Raw genomic sequence first — 9,758 nt, 5'->3', positions numbered from 1 at the left:
TTTGTAATAACGTAATTGTTTTATAAGTTGTTGTGTTGTATTACATATCGATTTATAATTGTAGTATATGAGTTATATATTATATATAATTTAATTTTATAAATATTTTATAAGATTAGATGGATCATCAAGATGAAAAAATGATTCATTTGAAGATTGATAACATAATGATTTTATGGCATTTATCAATATTTTATTTACGCTTTAATATATTTCTGAGTATTTGAAATATTAAATATTTTATTTGTGATTATCTATGTTGTTAATGAGTTGACAATTTTTTTTTGTGAATATCATTTTGTTTTTATTTTATTTAGTAAGAGTGTTATGATATTTTAAGGGTAAAAATGTAAAGTAGTTTTAAAACCCCTCCCCTCCCCCCCTTGTGAACCAAACATATATTTGATTAAAATGTTTCCCTCCCCTCCCCTCCCCCTCTTTTGAACCAAACATACATTTAATTAAAATACATCCCTTCACCTCCCCTCCCCTTTATTAAAATCCCTCCTCTCCTCTCCCCTCCCCTCCGTTGAACCAAACGGACCCTAAATAACAAATAATCAATTTATCGATATATAAGCTTCAACTCTCACTGATCTTGGTGACAACTGACAATACCATAGAAATGCTTCCTATCTGTTTCTCTTTCCCACTCTGATTCCCCTTTTACAGTAACAGTAGCTATATAAAAATGTTAGGGTTAACCAACTCCATACCCTCCCTCTCAATTCCTTCTCACGGATATAAATTCCCCTTTTCCACCATATCTCTCACCTTCCAACCTCGACGAAAACCACACCCACTTCCATTGTTTGCATCATCCAACAACAACAACAATGAAGAAGTAAAGGAAAAGAGAGAAAATTCACAACAACAACAATCACCCTCTTCTTCCAATTCCAATGGAGAAGAACAAAAACGGCCCCTTTTTGGTTTCAATTGGAGTAACCTTCTAGACCCAGATCCTGACAATATTCTTGCACTGGGATTAACGGGTCTTCTCACATGGGCAAGTGTTCAAGTTCTATGGCAACTTTTGTTTATCTCTTTCGCTATTATTGTTGCTGCTCTTAAATACTCTTTCATTGCTGCTCTTCTCATTTTTATTCTCATCGCACTTCTGTAATTCACTCCGTATATTTCTCTGTTTATATCCATATAATACAATACAAATCTCGGGAATCTTTGTTCCATTTTCTGAACCAGAGTTGTGCCTTTTTGTATACTATAATGTTCATATATGTTATAAATTTGAGAATTTAGTTGTTGAGATGGATAAACCATTATTGTTGTTATTGTTTTGATAAATGTTAAGTGATAATCATTTTCTGCTCCAACTCATGGTTTGGATTGATGGAATATGATGGAATGGGACGAAATGGAATGAAATAAGTTTATGTTCCATAGTTTGTATCCATAGAAAGAGGATGAATTGAAGCGGAAATCCCATTCCATCACTTACCACAGTTTTCTTACCCTCTGATTTGGGCGGAATGAGAAAATGGTTTTGTTCCGTCTTGTAACATGTAGTCCACTTTGTTCCATTCAGTTCCATTTCGTTCTTTTCTATTCCGTTTGTTTTAAAAAACCAAACATAGCCTTAGTTTTTATTATTTGTCTAGTTTTTAAGGATTCTAGCTGTTATTGCTGTTGTGGATCTGTAGTCTTTTTTCAATGGCCACATCTTTCTAGTTGTCATTTGAAATAATGTGAACTAGTTTAGTGTTTCTGCCATTACTCTAGTGGTTCCGCTGTGTTTTCCCTCAAATTTTGTGACGTATAATTTCTCTCTATAGTGAAAAGTCAGGATTTTTGGCTTTTTTTTGGAAGAATGGCTTTTAAATTTTTGATGGGTTGTGTCTAAACTCTAAAAATCCTTTTAATGAGATTAAGATTTAGGAATCTTCCAGAATTCAGATAGGTTTCAATTGATCAAACTTGTGTTCCATATTTCTACAATTTGCACAAATTGCCATAGTTGATGTAGAAAAATGGAATGGATTCCTATTGTCATGGATGAAAGTGTCTCATTGTATTTTTGCTTTGCATTAACATTCCATAGATAAGTCTAATCTTGGGTATCAACGTGTTTAATGAATGATTCTGTTTGTTTAAGATCAACAAACAATGATGTTCCCAATTGAATATGATCTCCACTTTATTATGTGGCCAAGTGTGACTGAGAAGATGCATAAATTCAATGTCTTAATAGTTTTAATATTTTAGATGAATATGTGATATCTAATTCACGTTTGTGGTTTTTTTTTTTTTTCATGTGATAATTCATATCATTGATGTAGGCTTTCATGAAAGTCCCAACAATAATATCATAGCCCGATTTGATTGGTCGGAGGAACATAAATGGTTCTTAGTGTTGAATTAAGGGCTTGGAGAGAGTCTTGCATTTGAGAGTGATAATATTTGTGATGTATCAAGTGTGACTTGTTAGAAGTTTTACATTGAATAAAACAGTAGGTGTTTAACCATATATTAGTGAGATGATGGATACATCAAATGTTTTAAATTTGAGAGTTGTTTAATACACTGTGTTTCTTTAAAATCTTATGAATTTTTTAAATTGTCCTTGTTTGGAAGATAATCCAATACGCACATATCAAATGTTCAAATGAGTGGCTTTGGATAATAACATTCAGACACACCATTCAAATAGTAAAATTAGTAGAAACCCTTAATACAACATGCACTACGTTTTCTCTCCTTGTTCAGTAACTTTTGAATACAAAAGAGCAAATATTTCAACTTCCACTCACAATCATCGATTAGACTTTATTTGCGAGTTTGGAGTGGAGGAGAGGGAAAGACTTTCGAAAACGAAAACTTTAAAAAAATATAGAAAAATATTTGACATTTTTTAAAAAAATAATTTTGTTTAGAATGATAAAAGAGTGATTATCATTACTAAATTTTTAATTTTTAGAATACTATAACAACCTAAAAGATATTTAGAAAATTTATGCAAGCCCTCCAAAATCCTCCTTCAATATAATTTTTGAGTTCTCTCATTTTATGGGGTTTTTGGTGTTATAAATAAAATCAAACCCTCTGAAATCTTCCTACTCAAAATTTTTCTATTCTTTTCACCAAATCCTTCCTATTTTTCAAAGTCTTCTTCTCCCTTCTTCTTCAAACTCGCAAACAAAGCCTTAAAAAAAAATATCAATTCCTCTTCTAACTCATTCAAATTAAGTTTGTTAATCAATTTTGGAAGTTAACTTCCATCAAATTGTAGCATTTGAAGAATATTTGATGAATTTAACCACTTCATATCCTCACATTACACGTAGTTAGTATGATACATTCATTTTCTTATTAGTATTGAAGTAATGTAAATTATATTTCATTTGTTCTATCTATTGTTGATTGTTTGAATTTTTATTTAGTTTGATTGAGGGGTTAGGGTTAGGTGCGTTAATGAACTTTGATTCACAATTGTCTGGATAGTGTTATCTGGAGACACCCTTTGGATATTAATCTTTGGATATGAGATATATCTCAAATATTGAGATTAAATTATGTCTTTGTGTTGGGTTTGATAAGTATATGTATGTGTAGAACCAATAGAAACACATAAATATGAATAATAATTTGTATATGTTTACTAATATTGTCTCTTGTCTCTTGTATTGTGAGTATAGAAAAACTGTTGATGAATAACAAAGATACAAACATGGTTGATTATCACAACATGCATCAATTTATAGAGAGAAAGTTAAATCTTATAGGGCCAAAAGTGAAGTAGGGAAATCATATGGCACTGTAGAAGGATTGTTGTTACAAGGTCATGGATCTCGCTCTCAAGTCAGACCACGAGTCTGTGCATCTGCTCATGCACCTGCTCACACCGCACCTAGGCATGGCGAAGAGGCGAATCGAGAACGGTTTTTACATTCCCCAAACGCAAACTCAAATCCCTAATAAATACTCGCTACCCGCGCCAATCTACTAAACCCGTCCCCTGGGTCGATGATGAAAATTTGAATTCCAAACTTGTCTCCGAAAGGGTTTGGGTTGGGTTCGAGTATCCCCGTCCCGCTCCTATCTCTCCAATGTAATCAATTTTTAAATTAAAATCATATTTTTCCTTAATATCAAATTACATTATAAAAAATAAAAAAGTAAAACAATGTTTTTTAGACATACATTTCAAATAATAAGGTAAAAATCAAAATACGAAAGCATTGACAATACAACTAGTATTCAAAATTATCAAAATTATATAGTAAATTAGAAATTGATATAAACGGTACAGGTTTGGGATGGCAATGAATACTTATGTCTCAATTACCTGATCTGTTTTCATATTTTGCAATCGGGAAAAACTCAAACTCAAAAGCCAATACCAATCAAAGCGGATTTTTCTTGTCAAACTATGGGCTGGTTCGGATGAGTATCCACGGGTTCAAATTTTGTTCTCATACCTAGCCGCACCTGAGGAATTGGAATACCATTAAATATGTCACTTCTTCCACTATTTGCAGACCATGTTGTTGCTCAGATTTGGAACGGAAAGGTAAAACAAATATTTACTTGTGATCATAAACATCTGATTTTTTTTATTTTTATATCGATATTAATCATCTGACATTAAGGCATTAATTTGTATAATTCCTTGAGACACTAAAATGTGTTAACCATGGTAGAGAAGTAGTGCAACTACACCAACCCGGTAAAACATAATTTCAGCAAGTATTAGTAGCATTCAGACTGAAGGGTGTTTGTAAGGCTAAATTTGGTTACATTGATCATGAATTTCTGTCTACCTTTGTTAAGAGATGCCACTTATAGACTTCATCATTTCATCTTCTCATTAGTAATATGATTATCCCTCTTGACAATGCATCATGTATTTTGCATTTTCTTATTACACATACATTATTACTAGTTCAAAGATTAGATTCACTAGATATAATGAGTACACACTTTGAAGTTAATTTGGGTGAGGCCCAAGAAGAGGTTGTCAGTACGTGAGGAACACATTTATAATTTTCATTTCTAAGAGATAATTATGTGGCTCATTTATCTATTAATAATACTCATGAAGGTAGTGATGCACTGGTTTTTATCATAGAAAATGTACACATTTTATTGTATTTAGTTGACAGAATCTTAAAGTACAATCTATGTGGATTTTTATATTAATTACTTCACAGACTTTGATAAGATTCATGAGTATATTTAGGAAGTATCTTATTTGACTTACTTGTACTCTAAACTAGATAAATCAAGTCATTGTAGGATAAGACAAATGACATGAAATACTAATTATTTCAGGTAATATATATATATATATATATATATATATATATATATATATATATATATATATATATATATATATATATATATATACATGTAGCTTTAATTTTATAGCATTTTTAAAAATCTTGTATGTAGATATTAATGATTTTATCTGAATCATTTTTCAAGTATGATTCCTTTAACATTTTCTTTAAATTGTCTAGTGGCAGATTATGAACGACTACAACAAAGAATTGTCCCGTGCTTGTATGATTAAACCACGTAAGCTAAATTTGGAAATTGAATTGTAGAGATACGATATTTACCATATAATGGCAGAAAATATTTGCTTCCTATCGTAAAATGAGCACCGTCAGACACGACCTTTAGAAGATATTTGCTTGTGCACTGGTTGACTGGCTTGCATGTCTCGACTTTAGTACCCACGTCTACTAAGAGAATGTTGAGGCTCTTCAAGTATTTGCAAAGTATCCATAGAGACCCATAATTAGTTGTACCTCCCTTAGTGTATTGTAGAGATGTCGACTGGATGTTTGCGGAGTACCATGAGCATTAGGTACTAGAGGATGTACGTAGTGTGTCAGCTTATAGTATATGGAGTATTGTATATAGTTAGATCCAATAGTATTTTAAATTATCCCACTTGTATATGACACCAACACTAGAAGGAGGTCCTCAAATATAAGCTCTTTGATAAGATGTTGACTAACAAGTGTATGATTCTCTACTCCCAAACCTGTTAAAGATGAAACGTGAAATTTGCAGTTACCATCACATTTAACATCTACAAACTAGTTAATATATTTATGCATAAAAATGGTCATTTTCTCGATGCATCTTAATTTTTTGATATAGGTGTTGAGGGCTATGGTTTGCTTATGTGAACGCCATTTCTAAAAAAAATCGGAGTGTTAAAAAGGAGAATCCAAATAAAGTGAGACAACATGCTTAAATAATGATGGTGACTGCTTGGTAGAATTTTCATTAGGAGTTGGTTTGATCTTCTTTAGAACACCTTTAATTTTTACCGATTTCACAGGTGGTTTCATATTTGTGGTTTTTAGACAGGATATCTTGTCTATCTCCTCTTAAATGTTCAATTTTTACATTCAGCTTTCAAAAATCTCTCTTTAATCACCTCTCGTTCTGCCATAATTGAAATATCTAATTTACCAACATGAATCATCCCATCATCTTCAAATCGTAGCCTTTTTCAATTTGTTTACCTCATCCATATGTATAAGCCTATCAAGTTTCATCTTGAATATTAAACAAGGACAAGAAAGACCCTATGTTCTTCTAAGTGTATGGTCACTCATGAAGTTATATGGACCAGTTATCAATCAATTGTGAATATAGATTTTTGTCTTTGAATTTATGTTCTAATATTGTGATACTTTGACCAAATGATGTATGTGAATCTACAATATAAGAAAAAAACATGTTGTGGAAAATACCGGAATGTCCCTTTACTTCTAAATTGCTCCACGTGGACATCTTCATCATCTTTCCCTATTCTAACTTTTGTTTCTTTCATTGCATGCTTTGAAAAGACAAAATATTTTTCAAAATGAGACTGCATAAAGTATCATCATTAGCCTGCAAACTATTCTCATGATCAATGCATTTTTTTCAAAATCTTTTTTTCATTTCTCTCTCCCACTACCTTTTCATTTCTTTCTACCACTACCACTACTCTACCCACTTTATTTCCTTCTTCCTATTTTCTTTCTTCCACTTCTTCCCCTTCTTTCTTCATCATCTTCTTATTATATTTTTCTCTCTTTCAAAATGATTTACAAAAAAGGTTTACGAAAAAAAATTGTTTATGAAAATGGTTTATAAATATTTTGATTATTATTTCTTCTCCTTATTTTTATTTTTTTAGAAATGGTTAACAAAAATTATTTCTTCCAAAAATTCTTGCAAAAACTTGTCTTCATAAGAAGAAAAAATATTTTTATTGATGCATGGTTAATGATTGGTTTGACTCATTATTTTCTTGATTAGCTTTTTAAATAGGTTTGTTGAGGAAGTAAGTGTTCATCTTCTTCATCCGAATGCAGGTATGATTTTTTTATAGAAATTGTATATTTCGAATTTGTGATTGTCCTTCTCTTTTTTCTATTAATGTCGGTTGGTTTCTAACAATCTTATCCCCATTAACATGATAATTTTTGTTGTCTTACTTTGTAGCAGAGACTATTAGATAGAGGTTGAGGATGAGATTCTTGAAGAGTTGGAGTTTTGGGTTTGATTTTTTGATTTTGTTAATTGTATGTTGAAGGAATTTGTTAAAAAGGATGATTGTGTTCAAAATTTTGGTTGAAGTTCTTGATTTATCTGAGTTTGTGGATGAATATGTCAGAAATGTGATTGAAATTTTGGTTGTTGTTCTTGATGTTTCTGGAAAATTTTGTGAATGGGGATGAATGTAGTGTAAGAGAACTTGAGGGTAGAGAGGAAAGAAGGGAAGAGAGAGGAAGAAAATATAAAGAATGAGATAAAGATAGAATTAAAATCTGAGTTTAGGTGGGAAAGGATAAAATGAAATCCTGGAAGACCAATAAGGAGATGACACTAGGATGGAGAGATGAAATCATATAAAAATTAAAGAGAGTAGATATGACTAGAATCCTGAGCAATAAGTGGGAAACAAGATTTAGAACATGATGATGATATTGATAGCATCTATATCTAAAATATTAATAATTAATAAATATCTTTAATAATAATTTACTATCATAATTTTAGTAAAAATTTATTATCATAATTTTAGTAAAAATTTATTGTCATATATTTGGTAATGCTGAGCAAAGAAATCATTATTTTTACGGGTACCTTGACAAGAATTAAATTTTTTTATAATTGTCAATTAATAACGAAAAACATAAAGAGTAAGTTTCAGCTATATTTTTATAGTATTTTTTAAAAAAAAAAAATTATAGACCTAGATCATTATCTTCTTTTCAAGTTAAGACATTTAAAAAAATTTAATTTTTTATTCTACTATTTAGATCTACAAAATTATCATAAAAACTAATTTTTATTTTGCTAATTTTTGGGAGAGAAAAAAGACATCTATGTAGAAAATAAGTTTTGAAGTTTCTATAATATTTTTAAGAAAAATTATTCATTTTCAAAAAAACATAAATATATTGTTTAGAAACAATAATTTCAAATTATTAATTTTTAATTAATAATAATAAAAAAATGGTAGTATGACGATAAAGTCTGAATGTTTGAAAAGATAATATCAATAGTTGCCAAATAAGTTTTTAAATCTTTTCTTGAAAAGACAAATATAATCTAAAATATTAAAAATCTTCCATCTTAAAAATACAAATATTTAGTTTCTATTTGCTTCTAATATTTGCTTTATTCTATTTTTTGTTACATTTCTTTAGCTTCTATTATTCACATATTTTATAATAAAATTGTATTTCGTATTAAAAAATCTTATTGATTCAAATACTTTTACGGGTACCGGACATTTTTCTATACATTTAATTAGCATTTTTTTATGGGTATCGGACATTTTTCTATATATTTAGATTATTATTTTTTCACGGGTACCAGACATTTTTCTAAACATTCAACTATTATTTTTTCACGGGTGTTGAACATTTTTCTATATATTTAATTATTATTTTTTTACGGGTACCAGACATTTTTCTAAACATTTATTTTTTTTACGCGCGGGTATCAGACATTTTTTTATACATTCAATTATTATTTTTTCACGGGTACTAGATAATTTTTTAAACATTTTTTTCACGGGTATCAGACATTTTTCTAAACATTCAATTAATATTTTTTCACAGGCACCGAAATTTTTTCTATGCATTCAATTATTATTTTTTCACAGATACCAGACATTTTTCTATACATTGAATGATTATTTTTCACGGGTACCAGACATTTTTTTATACATTCAATTATTATTTTTTCACGGGTATCAGACATTTTTCTATAAATTCAATTATTATTTTTTAAGTACCAGATACTTTTCTATTAAAAAATATACATCTAAAATAAATGCGCCCCGTACGAGAACCCGTGCGAACGCACGGGTTTGTTACTAGTTTACTGTTGAAAAAAATTACAAGTGTGAATAGTGTGGGAAAGTCTTACATTGGTTAAGAATATGAAGACTTGAGCATTTATAAATGGAAGAACCCACTCGTCTATCACCTTAAGATTTTAGGTGAATGTGTGATATCTCTCACTAATATGTGTTGTTAAAAAAAAAAGTCCCAAAATAGAAAATGCTACTCGCTGGATCCCTGAATTGCGCCAAAGTATGAATTTAACGTTTAAAATTTTAAATGAAAATGTAAAGTCAACTTACTTGTATATTGTATAGTTATTCTTAGTCAATATATTAATCCACGTCATTGTTGTAAACTCTCCCGAAAGTTCCAATGGTAAAGGGATTTCTAACACAGTTCATCTTAATATGTTGATTTAAAACTATA

General features: G+C 29.9%; 1 long non-coding RNA gene across 1 annotated transcript; it reads left to right on the top strand.

Moving 5' to 3' along the window:
- Positions 1–6,713: 6,713 nt before the first annotated feature.
- Positions 6,714–7,677, top strand: LOC131600057 (uncharacterized). Its single transcript, XR_009282984.1, has 2 exons — positions 6,714–7,346; positions 7,480–7,677. It is a non-coding gene; the product is annotated as an uncharacterized LOC131600057 (long non-coding RNA).
- The last annotated feature ends 2,081 nt before the right edge of the window (positions 7,678–9,758 follow it).

Source organism: Vicia villosa, linkage group LG4 (genome assembly GCF_029867415.1).
Source record: "Vicia villosa cultivar HV-30 ecotype Madison, WI linkage group LG4, Vvil1.0, whole genome shotgun sequence".
NCBI lineage: Eukaryota > Viridiplantae > Streptophyta > Magnoliopsida > Fabales > Fabaceae > Vicia > Vicia villosa.
This window is presented reverse-complemented; position numbering and strand designations above follow the sequence as displayed.